Source organism: Podarcis erhardii, assembly GCF_964252035.2.
Source record: "Podarcis erhardii genome assembly, chromosome: 13".
NCBI lineage: Eukaryota > Metazoa > Chordata > Lepidosauria > Squamata > Lacertidae > Podarcis > Podarcis erhardii.
Genome location: NC_138502.1, coordinates 28986972 through 29000181, shown reverse-complemented (window position 1 = coordinate 29000181; position 13210 = coordinate 28986972). Strand labels below are relative to the sequence as shown.

Here is a 13210-nt window from a genome sequence, read left to right as displayed (position 1 = left end):
AATATTCCAAATTTTGCACCTGAAATTCAGCTAAAGGGAAAACAAGTATAGTAAATTATGTATCTAGAAACTGTCAAACTAAACACTTTTCTAATTTGGGATTGTAGGGTTGTTGTTTTGTTTGTTTGTTTGTTTGTTTGTTTGTTTGTTTTAAAGACTCAAATTAAACAACATAACTGGAAATGTTAAAAAATAATATAATTAATTTTATTCAATAGCAAATTTAAAAGAAAATTCAAGTTAAGAAAATTAGGCTGAGAATAATTTTACTCAAATATTTTAGTTGAAGAACTTGGAGCTATACACGGCTAAACCATATTATATATTTTTTAAAATGGAATATATGCAAAAAAATAACTTCATGTTAAAAAATCAGCAAATGTGATTTAGATACATTTGCTAGTTAAGGAAATGTGTCTGTTGCCTTGTTTACCTGATTATCATACCATCCAACAACAAAAACACATTAATTTTCCAGCTTTAGCTAAAAATGAATTTTGCTCATAGGCTTAAGTCTCAGTAGGCGCTCTAGACAAAGTAAGCAGGTATTACTGTGTTAAAAACAGCATGACATGGGGCACTTCCAAAATATTGCTGTTTTGTGTGTATGATTCAGTTGAATTGCCAGGAAATTCAGGTTGCACAATTAAAGTGGATTTAGGCTCTTGCGTAACAAACCCACTTCCCCAAAAAATTGATTTTTTTTCAAGGAAGGCGGCAAGGAAATGCATTAGAAAGTGTGAGATAACAATGGCTTGACACAATATTCTATAACCTCCCTGTAAAATTTGTTGCAAACCTAGCAGGATGAATACTCAATAAACAGATTGTCTGGAAAGTGACCATGGTAAAGGGCACTTGCAAAATCTGATTCAGTCCATATGGACATTGCCAATGATGCCAGAGCTACTCAGCTGCTTTGAAAGACACGTTCTGTTAAATATGTTGGCATCTTGAAGCAGTGTTGTTGTAAGCATGTGGACCTTTCCAAAGTAAACATAACTGCATTCAGCACAATATTGTATGTTTATATACTTTCAGCCAAAGGAAGCTGATTAGTCAAGAATCTCTTATTTTCTGGGGCAAACATGAAGGGCTTAGCTTTAGCTGCAGCTCAAGATGGGGTGGCTTTTTTGTGGCCATCCTTGTTGGACTCCACATCCCATCAGCCACAACTAGCATGGATAATATTCAGGGATGCTAGGAGTCCAGCAACATTTGGAGGACCACAGGTTAACCACCCCTGGTATATGTAGTTCAGAACCTGTTTTTCAATGCAACTCCATAGCTCAGGGACATGTGCAATGATAGTAAATAAAAGTGCATTTTAACATGGGCAACGTATATTCTGCTCAGTACTACAATATAATTATAGTCAGCCACCACCCATTTAGGATTTGTTTTTTTTAAAAAAGGACGTGCAGGGGAGAATATGTGATTTCCAAGCAGACGCAAGCCCTAAAATTTCTTGTTTTGAATTTCATGCTGCCAGTTGGACAACAGATATGGCTACAAAACAATACAATCGACACAAGACAAGTTTTCTTCGACTTGGTGGCTGTTTTGTTTGATGGGGTCGCATTACCTCAAAACCACATAATTCAGCCACTGGCTTGGCAAATTTACACGGTCACGATTTTCACGGAGTATCTGTTTTCCTCATATTCCCTTCTATGTACTGATTAATCAACTGGATGACAATTGATAACAAGAGGCAAGCATTTCTCTTTGTCTGGCTCCTGGTGTTACATCCCCTACCCAGGGACGGCAGACAAGAATTGTCTTCCCCACCCCCCACCCCCTTATGTTAAGCAACGGCCAAATAATGACATTATCTGCCAATGCACTTAGTCGCCGGTGCCTTAGACAGCCTCTGGGAGCTGTGCTTTAATTATAACTGCATTTCCTAACAGGCTTCAGTTCATATACCCATTAAAAAATATCAATGCACAGCAGCATTTGCGCGACACAAGGCCTGTCTGCCCTTCCCTCTGCGGAGTTCAATGGAAGCTGCTAATCCGCGGTGGGGAATAGGCTATAGCTGGTCTACATCTAAGGCCTTTGAAGATAAAGCTTCAAGAATCCCGAATTCAAAGAAGCATCAGGCTCAGACGGGGTCATTTCATCCCCGCGGAATGCCTCATGAGCTAGCTAGAGGGCTATGGCAGTGTGTCTCGGTGCAGCGGAACAGCCACATTTAGCTACTATGCCCAGGGAGTAAATGGTAGTCAAATTTAGGGTCAAGAAGAAATTTCTCCGCATTTTAAAACAGCTTAGTGGTTCTGATGGTTTTTGGCCTCCTACGGTGTCCTTTCCCCCTCGAATGAACCTGGCGGGCTTTGTTTCAGAGTGCATTATTGCAGACCTTCTCTTCTTTGACACATGGCATGGGTAACATTCCTGCTCCTTGAGACGTTGAATCCTGCTCTCATTTTAAATACCTGCTGAAAGTGGTGTTTGAAGTTGCTCCTTATTGTAATGCTCCGTTCCTGCCATTGAAAATGAGGGTGAGAACACATTTTAATGAAGGTCGCTCAAGGACAAAACACCTTGTAATGTTGAGGCATAATGAGGAACATCAAGCTTTCTATAAACTAGGGCATGAAGCAGTCCATTATGGAGAGCCACAGGTTTGTCGGAGATGGAGGTGATCTCTGGAAGAAGTGGAGTTTTTCTGGGATACTGCCTGTTCTTCTGCATTGTGTGAAACTAAAAGAAACACTGAATTCATTTGTAGCCCTTTTCAAATTGGTTACAGAGATTGCTAAGGTTTTAAAATTAGTTATCACTATTATGATTAGTACTATTCTTCACCTGATGTTTCATGCTATGAAATTATTTTTTCATCTGGAATACTTTTGCAGCTTTCATGTTTGTTAATATTTTCCATGACCTATTTGATAGATTTGCAACAGCCTATGGCCATTTAAGCAAATAATTTCATTTGCTGGCCTACCCTGTGGACCTAGGGAGGAATTATTTGTAGAACAGGACTGTCCCAAATAAGAATCCTGAACTGCCTAGAAAAGGAGCCATTCCTAAGATATCATGTAAGATTGTATTCAACACTAGTCGTTTTCAGTGTAGACCCACTGAAGTTAATTAATTTAGCTGCATTAATTTCAGTGGGTCTATTCTGAATATGACCAGCATTGACTACAACCCTATGACATTTGTGTGTGCATTTTGCCTGCTAGTGCAGAAAGACAGTGCTTTGTAGTGCCTAAAACAGGCAGAGGCAAACTCCGACCCTCCAGATGTTTGGGACTACAATTCCCATCATCCCTAGCTAACAGGACCAGTGGTCAGGGATGATGGGAATCGTAGTCCCAAACATCTGGAGGGCCAGAGTTTTCCTATGCCTGGCCTAAAATGTAAAGGCACAATTGCCTGCAGATACAGTCATACCTCATGCTACGTTTGCTTCATGATACGTTTTTTCAGGTTGTGTGCCGTGGCAACCTGGAAGTACTGGAAAGGGTTACTTCCGCGTTTCGCCGCTCGTGCAGGCACAGAAGTGCTAAATCGCGCTTTGCGCATGCGCACAAGCACCAAATCGCGCCGCGCACCTGTGCAGATATGGTGCTTCAGGTTGCGGGCTTTTCATGTTGCGAACGGGCCTCCGGAATGGATCCCGTTTGGAACCAGAGGTACCACTGTACACACACACAAACACACACACTTTTTCTACCTCCATTTGTGAGCATAACCAGTACCTCACAAGTCAGGAACAAGAGACACACTTGACTTTAGTAAAAATCCAGTCCACCAAACTCCTACCCTGACAATTAGGTTCTGGGCTTTCCCTGACATTCCACAATTTGTTCTCCATGCTGTGGCTGATAACATCTCATCAAAATCCTTGTCTCTTTCAAAGTGTGTGCCACACTTAGACAAATGGTTACAATCAGTATTGGTAAAAGGACACAGGAGGCCATCTTTCCTTTGCAGATCTCTCACCGTCAGCTATGCCTCGGTTTCTCTATGGTGTGCCAAGACAGATAATGTTCCAGTAGTCTGGTTCTTCCGCCCTGGGTGGAGGCTGCACTGCTCCATTCCCAACCCTGCCTTTGCTCTGCTGTCACAACACAATGGACAATACCAGGCAATGTGATCAGGAGATTGCTAGCGCAGCAACAGCCTGCAGGAAGGAGGAAGATGCGTCAAGTACCAGCCCCTCCACACCACGCTAAAAGCTTCGATTGTTCGGCTGCGTTAACAGGAAGATGGGAAACCACAAAGCCCATTAGCTTCATGAAGAAAGCTCCTAAATCATTAATGGCAAAAAAAAGTAGCCTGAGATGTCAACTCCCAGTGGCTGGCCACAAAGTCACTGGCCTCAGTATCCTACCAAACCACACTGTACAAGCCAACATATTTTCTTGTGCCCCTTTGCTCCTGTTTTCTCACAATTGCCATTTAACTGAATAAAAAAAGAAAGACAAGTGTAGCTTGGAGAATGAGTTGCCGGCCACAAGAGGCCCCTTGTAACTTTAAGCGCCTGCTTGGAAAAGGTTGCCCCTGCAACCTTTTCCCATCATAGTGCTATGGTGAGAGAAAAGCTGTCTTTGGCTGAATGTGCCCTTCCACGCAGGCACACGTGGCATTTCCAGACATCCTCAGGGATCCGATTGCTTCTGTGATGACCGGAACACTGATTACTGATTCGAGCCAGCAAGTGAGAGTGCACTGACTTCAGTGCTGATCTTGTATCCTACTTTACAGAAGATGGTCCTCTGTTTGAAGGGTTATCTGGCTCACGTTCAGATAAGAACCCCAAGAAGGGAAAGGAAGCAGGGGACTTGAAACTGCCCATCAACAGTTAGCACACAGCTCAGCAGCCATACAGGTTATTTGCTTACAGATTTTCCCCAGTATGGCAACACTTTTTTAATATATATATTTAAATTACACTGGTTATTTCTAAATTTGCATCTATTGAGTGCATGCAAAGTCTACATGGCCTCTTTTGTCCTCTTTTTTATGATGAATTTCCTCTTTCCGGCACTCCACTTTCTCTGCAGACTACACTTAGGATTCTTTGGGAGTAGGGGAGATAATTTAATTGGAGCAAAAGGTATATATACATTTGTCTTGTGGAACCACTCATGAACAACTCTCTGGGACAAAGCTGTAAGAAGCTGGATGCACCAGGGTTCTCAAACCAAAGGCCTCCCCGCCAAAACTGCCAAATTCAGAGCCTTTGATTTATGATAGGTGTGAGCAATTCCATATGTCTGGTTTACACCACCTTTGAGCCTCTTTTGCAATCTCTGGGTGGGGCCAGTGGGTGCTTCCATGCAACCTGCTTGTTTAACACTCATCCCAATTTGCTTGCAGATAGTTCAGACAAAGTTATCTATTTAATGAGCAATCACTCCGATTTCCTTGCAGGAAGACTAGATGACATTGCGTCAAAGTAAGTACTTCCTGCTGCATTTTACATCACTTTCCTTCTAGCAAAATATCTGGTCTTTTTTGGGGGGGGGTGAGTTAGCTGGACAAGAGCAGAGGTCAGGAAACTTTTTCAGCAGGGGGCCGGACTATATTTTTTGGGAAAAAATAAACGAATGAATTCCTATGCCCCACAAATAACCCAGAGATGCATTTTAAATAAAGGCACACATTCTACTCATGTAAAAACACCAGGCAGGCCCAACAAATAACCCCGAGATGCATTTTAAATAAAAGGACACATTCTGCTCAGGTAAAAACACCCTGATTCCCGGACTGTCCGCGGGCCGGATTGAGAAGGCGATAGGGCTGGATCTGGCCCCCAGGCCTTAGTTTGCCCACCCATGGACAAGAGCTTCAGTGGCATGAACCAAATTTGCTAGTATGTGACGGAATCCCACTCGAAAGTACCAAAGGATGTGCCCTTTATGTGAATGTTTCACCCTTTTTAATGCAGAAGAGAAAATGGTGGCTAGGCATTCTCTGCCTGGTCCCAATTGGACATTCACATATTAAATCATTTGAAGAGGGAATTTGTTTTAAACCTTTTGTAAAATAAACAAATCAACAGCCTCAGTGTAATAGAGGAAAGAATAGCACCTAGGAATTGAATTCTTATTTCATTCTGGTTTCATTTCAAAACACTTTTTGCACAGCTCCCTTGAAATAATGTTTCCTAGGAGGGATTGGAGTGTGGGTTACATTGCCAGTATTTGCAGATAGATTCTCCCTTTAGCACGGAATGTGGGTTTTAGGGATGGCTTCACAAATCTTCATGAGAAATAAACAATGGATCTGTCTGTTGGACGAAGGGAATCTCCAGCTACCCATCTTACCTGGCAGTGGAAACAGCAGATGAATAGCCTGAAGGCATATGACACAGGTTTTGACTGCTGAAGCTAAGCAGGCATTGATATAAGCTGCCTGGATGTAAGTTGTCTGAAACCTTCCAAGGAAGAGAGGGGAGTAAGTGAAACAAATAAGCAAAGCACAAGACAGAGTCCAAACAGAGTGGCCCTGCCACACCTCTGCTTCTTCTCCAGTCTAGGGAAAGGTTTCTGGCTCTTTGGTGATGGTGTATGGCCCCAGGTGTCCCATGGAATGCTATCAGGGGTCAGCAAACTTACCACGCCTTGGACCGGTGTCTCCCGCGCTGATTGCTCGGTGGGCCAGAGGGTGGGGGAGCGCGTGCGCACACGCCATTTCCGGCGCACTTCTGGATCAGAGGAGCACCGGAAATAGCTTGTGTGCATGTGCATGGGTCTCCTCCGACCCAGATGTGCACCAGAAATAACGCTTGCATGTGCGCACAACGCTTGTGCATGCACACCAGCTATTTCTGGTGCTCCTCCGACCCAGAAGTGGGCAGCTGCACAGCGCAGCGCCGGTAAGAGTGGGTGGCAGCAGCGGGCAGCAGGGGTCGCTGCGGGCCGGATAAACGAGCCCCTTGGGCCGTATCCAGCCCGCGGGCCTTAGTTTGGGGACCCCTGTGCTAGCCCATAGGACTCCCCACTCCTAGTCCTGCAGAGACAACCCACAACCAAAAACAGAAGCTGACCTTAGAAGGAGGAGCACTTTCTTCTAGCATCCCATCTGCCAAGGCAAAAACTCAAGTCACTGCTATTTTCAGAAAAGCTAGGGGTGCAGCCAGTTTGATACCGCTCTAGTTACCAGTGCAGCAGGCCTTGTGATTCAGCATGTGCCTATGACCTCAGACCCTCCAAGTTTCCTATATTTTCCAGGAACAGCCCCAGGTTTACAGAAGCAGTCCTGGTTTCTGATCTGATCCCAAAATGTCTTGTTTTTCCTTAGGACATCCCTATTTTCATCAGAGAAATGTTGAAGGGGACATCTCTACAATCGTACCTTGGAAGCCAAACGCCTTGGCACTCGTATGTTTTGACTCCTGAATGCTGCAAACCTGGAAGTGAGTGTTGCGGTTTGCGAATGTTCTTTGGAACCCAAACATCTGATAGGGCTTCCGCGGCTTCCAATTGGCTGCAGGACCTTCCTGCAGCCAATCGGAAGCTGTGCTTTGGTTTCCAAACGTTTTGGAAGTCGAATGAACTTCTGGAACGGATTCCGTTTGGCTTCCAAGGTACGACTGTATTTTCATTGGAGAAATATTGGAGGGTATGTGGTAGAAGTATTTTTTTCTTTGTCTGCCCTGAATCTTCCAGCATTTGTTCGGAAGATGCCCCTTGCTCTGGAGCAGATCAGACCTGAAATAGTCACTCACTCCATCTAAACAAGATGTGCAGTTCGGTGTTAGAGCGCACACCGCCAACGCAATGAAGGAGGCTTGAGCACAAAATACCAAACTGCAGTCCCTTCCTCCGGTTCCTTGCATCCATGTTGTGGGAAGTTCCAAATGGAAGCGAAGAAGCTTCTGCTATGCCCTCGAGGGCCCTGACAGCCGATCCTCAAGGGCGACGGTGCTGGGCTAAAGGTTAAAAGCAAAGGGTGAGCTTGTCACATTTGCAGATCGGGAGCCGCGGGCAACAGCGCTGATCTCATCGCAGGCAGGGAAAGATGTTAATCCAGAGCAAACGATCAGCGTCAATATTTCAAGCAGTGCATTAGGCGCAGTCAATTTCAGTTAAGGCTGCGCCTGGCTTATGTATAATTCAGCAATGCAGCCCTGCCGCCGCAGCCAAGGGGGTTCAGTTCTCCATAGCCTTATTGTTTATTAATAGAAGCACTACACGGAATGAGGAGGGGGAGAGGCTGTCTATATTAAGCCTCAAGATTACATGCGCACAGCTACGCAACCCCAGAGGTAACCACGTTTCCTCTCCGCCACCCCATTGCCTGCAAGAGGTCGCGTGCCCCTTTTTGGCCCTCAGAGAAGGCCCAGCTGCTGAACATAAAGCTTGCCACCCTCAGATGAAAAGACCGCTTTGAAGGCTGCATCTTCTCTGCAAAGGAAATTGCAGCGTTTTCTCTTTCCGCAGACAAAATTGTTGCTGCTCCCTGGGGGAAGCTGATTTGATGTGCGAGGGCGGAGCTTAGGAAGAGAAAGCATGGAAGATGGGGGCAGGGGAGGCAGGCAGCAATGGAAGTGGGTTGGAAGCCAAACTCCTCCGCGTTCACTGACAGGAACTGGGAGCCACTGGATGCAAGGACAGCTAGACGGCTGGATACTCAAACATGGCGCTGGCCTTAACCAATCAGCTGGTGTGATTAATCAAATGAAGCTCAAAATTATTTCGTGGGTGGCAGGGGTGTCATTATCAGCTTCCTGTGTTCCAATGAAAGAAGCCAAAGACTCCAGAAATTGGGATCCCTGAAGAGCCCACCATTTTCAAGGCCCTCGTTCCCTCCTCAGAATTCCAGACAAGTTTGATTGGGGTGGGGGGTGCGACGGGGAGAGAGAAAATGGAAGTAAGTGGATGAATTGTCTTCTAGGGTGAAACTGTAGTGATATATCTCTCTTGTGGCCAATGAGAACTGCAAACAACTGAAGGTGACAGCGGTCGATTGAAATCAACATTCATGGGCCTTTTAGATGTGGGTTTTCCACATGGCAATCTTTGATTGCTGAAGCTATTTTGAAGCTGGCGTTGGTGTAAAATATGGAATTTCTGAGCATACTGAAATTGAAGCTCAAGAGCGGATATAGTATAGTGAGGGGTGGGGGAACCTGTGGCCCTCCAAATGTTGACTCCGGCCCCCATCAGCCTCAGCCAACATGGCCAACTGTCTGGGATGAGAGGAGCAGGAGTCTAGCCACATCTAGAGCACCACAAATTCTCCGCCACTGATGTAGTGGCTGGAGTACCGAACTAGTTGTGATGTAAATGAATCACCTGCATTTCCATTTCATTTTCTTTTGTATACTTAGCTGCTGCGTGTGGCTTGATTTTAATCAGGAACTGCGGGGATCAAGGGTGGGGGCTTAACCTTTTCATCTGCCATCACAGTTGTGCTTTGCAGCTTCTGCTATTGGCCCAGACAGGAAAGCTCCCTGTGGCATCAATGGAAGATTCCTTTCCCCAGCTGATAGCAACTGGGGCAGGGGATGGCGGCATTTCCTTCATAAGCACGGTCCATGTGGAAACGGTTTAAAAGCAACACGCCCACATGCCACGTCCTGACTCAGACACTCCAGTGTCCCTATTTCCCAGGGACAGTCCCAGATTTACAGAAGCCATCACAGTTTCCAATTTGATCCCAGAATGCCTCGCATTCCTTAGGATGTCCCTGTTTTCATTGGAGAATGGAACGTCAGATGGACAGGGTATTATTATTATTACAGTAGTACCTCTGGTTAAGAACTCAATTCATTCCAGAGGTCTGTTCTTAACCTGAAACTGTTCTTAACCTGAGGTACCACTTTAGCTAATGGGGCCTCCCGCTGCCACCATGTCGCTGCCAAGCAATTTCTGTTCTCATCCTGAAGCAAAGTTCTTAACCTGCGGTACTATTTCTGGGTTAGTGGAGTCTGTAACCTGAAGCATCTGTAACCTGAAGCGTATGTAACCCGAGGTACCACTGTATGATGATGATGGAATAGGGCATCCCTATTTTCATCAGAGAAATGTTGCAGGGTATGAAATCCCTCCTCCTTTGGTGACAATTAAAGTAAGAAACAGAGCTGCAAGGGAAATGTTAAGGGCCACATCCAATAGGGTCCCAGGCACTGGTGATTGGTGGCCATTGGGGCTGGTAGGGAAGAAGAAGAAGAAGAAGAGGAGTTTGGAATTGATATCCCGCTTTATCACTACCCTAAGGAGTCTCAAAGCGGCTACCATTCTCCTTTCCCTCCCCCCCCACAACACTCTGTGAGGTGAGTGGGGCTGAGAGATTTCAAAGAAGTGTGACCAGCCTAAGGTCACCCAGCAGCTGCATGTGGAGGAGCAGAGACACGAACCCGGTTCACCAGATTACGAGTCTACCACTGTTAACCACTACACCACACTGGCTCACTGGGAAGAAGACAGGGAGTCCCTACAGTAAGTGGAGGCAGAGCCAATGCCAGGCAGAGCCAACTGAGTCCAGCCTCTTCCCCATTGTTCACTTTCCTGCATTCTAGAAGGGGCAACACTGAGACTAAGCAGGAAAATGACAGCCAGGGCCACCCCCCTGAACTGGATATAGTAAGGCAGGCAGGTGGGGGGTGGCTGAGGCCAGACTGAAGTTGGTGAGGCAGTGCCCCATTCATCCAAATGGACCAGGCCTCCAGTGAGCCTAAGCTACTGAAGTGCAAATCAGGAAGTCGTCCATTTCAATGTCTCTCCTCCATGACAAACTCTCTCTGCTTGTCCTTAGGCAACCCATTATTCCAGCAGCTTCGCTGAGAAAGATACCTGCCTACCCATTCAGGCGGCTGTTATAAGGATTAAAATACGGCAATGCATTTAATTTTTAATATAGCATTTTACTGTTATGTTTCTTTTAAATGTGAGCCACTTTGGGAAATTAGTGTGAAAAATCAGAGTGTGAATAACCTGGGAATAAATACATAAATGAAAAGGGATCTTCCTTGCATTTCATTATTACATTTCTATTAAAGTGCTATATAAATGCTGTCATTAGTATTCCTACATGAAAGCTGGATAGATTGATTTAAAACAAGGCAATTGAAAGCTGGCTGCCATGTTCCTCATCATGTTAAAATTTGTATTATTATTTTTAATCGTTTAATCCAGCCCAGATGAAAAAGAAGATAGCAATATGCATTTTTTCCCCTCAGCAGTAAGTCTTACAGTTTTCAGCTGGTCTTATGCTTAGGTAACTGTATAGAATTACTCTGTATATTTGACTTTTCCTTCTGACAATGAGTGGTGGCTTTGTATTATTAAGCTGTCCTCTCTATTTAAAAACAAATGTAGCTGAGGCTGCATTCACACTACAGTTTATTCCATTTCCCCAGTGTTTCCCTAACTTAATTTCCGTATTATAATTGAGCTTTCACATGACGTGAAAGCCACTTCTGGAAATCTAGTGGAATGTAGTGGAAATTTAGCGCTTATTTCCATGTTAATTGCCTCCAGAAAAAAATCTGCTTGCAACCCCATTAAGCCAGAAAATTGCAAAGTGACAAAATCTGTTCTTTCCTGCTGTTTTCATGGGTGCATCATGGAGGAGCAGTAGTGAGCAGGGAAGTTGTTCACGGATGTGTATTCTTGTGTCACCACACTCACTGCTATGAATGAAATTTAATACAACATACATACCGGTACAGTCACACCTTTGGTTAATGATGCTTCAGGTTGTGCATTTTCGGGTTGCGCGCCGTGCCGAACCCAGAAGTACTGGAATGGGTTACTTCCGGGTTTTGGCGCTTTGCACATGCACAGAAGCACTGAATCGTAACCTGGACGGGTGCAGAGGCGGCGCTGTGGGTTGCGAACATGCTTCCCGCACAGATCACGTTCTCAACCTGAGCGTCCACTGTATATTGATCAAAAAAAGGTGCAGTTGCATAACATCAGGTACTGTACAGTGGTACCTCGGGTTACATACACTTCAGGTTACATACACTTCAGGTTACAGACTCCACTAACCCAGAAATAGTACCTCGGGTTAAGAACTTTGCTTCAGGATGAGAACAGAAATCGTGCTCCGGTGGTGTGGCGGCAGCAAGAGGCCCCATTAGCCAAAGTGGTGTTTCAGGTTAAGAACAGTTTCAGGTTAAGAATGGACCTCCGGAACGAATTAAGTACTTAACCCGAGGTACCACTGTACTGTATTACAAATGGGAATGTTAGAAAACAGAAGTGCTAGCATTATAATCAGGAAAATTAATACAATACTTCCCATGTTAAATAGGAAGCCTCAGGAGGCTGTGAATGTCAGGGAGGAATATGGGCAATGCCAGGGTGTGGGGAGGAGGGCAAGTGCCCCAATCCAAACAAGGAGCTCACCCTGCCGCAAGCCCCTGCCCCATTGCAGGACACTTCAGTAACATATACTGTTGTTGTTTCTTTACTTTCAGAAATCTTAACATGTGGCATACAACTCACTCACTTAGAAATATACTTTGCCCCTTTCTGTCCCTGCCTCAAAAAGTTTTCCCGTGCTCCCACAGGATAGGCACGGTGTGGGGTTGAGAGGATCCATATGAACCTGCTCGGACCCTGAGATCATCTTCTGAGGCCCTTCTTCATGTGCCTCCTCCACAAGATGTCCAGAGGGTGGCAACACAAGAATGGGCCTTTTCTTCAGTGACTCCCTGTTTTTGGAGTGCTCTCCCCAGGGAGGCCCATCTGGCGCCTTCATTACATATATTTAGGCGCCAGGCAAAAATGTTCCTTTTCAACAAGGCCTTTGGTTGATTGACATCTAATGCCTTTTTAAATGTGTTGTGGGAGGGGGATTATTGGTTCATTTTTGTTATGTATTTTGGGTTTTTTATCTTATATATTTATGTTGTGAACTACCTTGAGATGTATGGATGAAGGGCGGTCTACAAATTTAATAAATAAGTAAATAGGATCTGCTTAACCCAGTGGAGGCTGGTCCATTAGGGGGAATCGGGCTCCACTAGTCTCAGTCTGACCTCACCTAATCCAGACCTGCCTATCTTCTTACTTACAACCAGTCAGTGGTGAGGTGGCTCTGCCTTTCAGCAGCTCTAGCACCACCTACTGTTGGCCTCCTGGCCTTCTGCCCTATGAGCGGTAGATACCACTGGCTTAACAGTTCTGCTTCTCAAAATCTGTTCCCTTCCAACTTCTTTTCCTCTTCTGATGAAAAAAAGATGATGCAATTATCTACATCTTTTTCTCTCAAGTAGGAAAGTGTGCTGGTC

At 45.0% G+C, this 13210-nt stretch overlaps 1 long non-coding RNA gene across 2 annotated transcripts; it reads right to left on the bottom strand.

Annotated features, from left to right (window-relative positions):
• Window positions 1–259: 259 nt before the first annotated feature.
• On the bottom strand, window positions 260–6596 carry LOC309328328. 2 transcript variants are annotated; one of them, XR_014150780.1, is made up of 4 exons: window positions 6582–6596; window positions 6291–6400; window positions 3961–4141; window positions 260–2489 (listed from the first exon to the last, which is right to left on the bottom strand). It is a non-coding gene; the product is annotated as an uncharacterized lncRNA (long non-coding RNA). The 2 variants fall into 2 exon arrangements; XR_014150781.1 differs by lacking the exon at window positions 6582–6596 and having other exon boundaries at window positions 6291–6571.
• Window positions 6597–13210: the final 6614 nt, after the last annotated feature.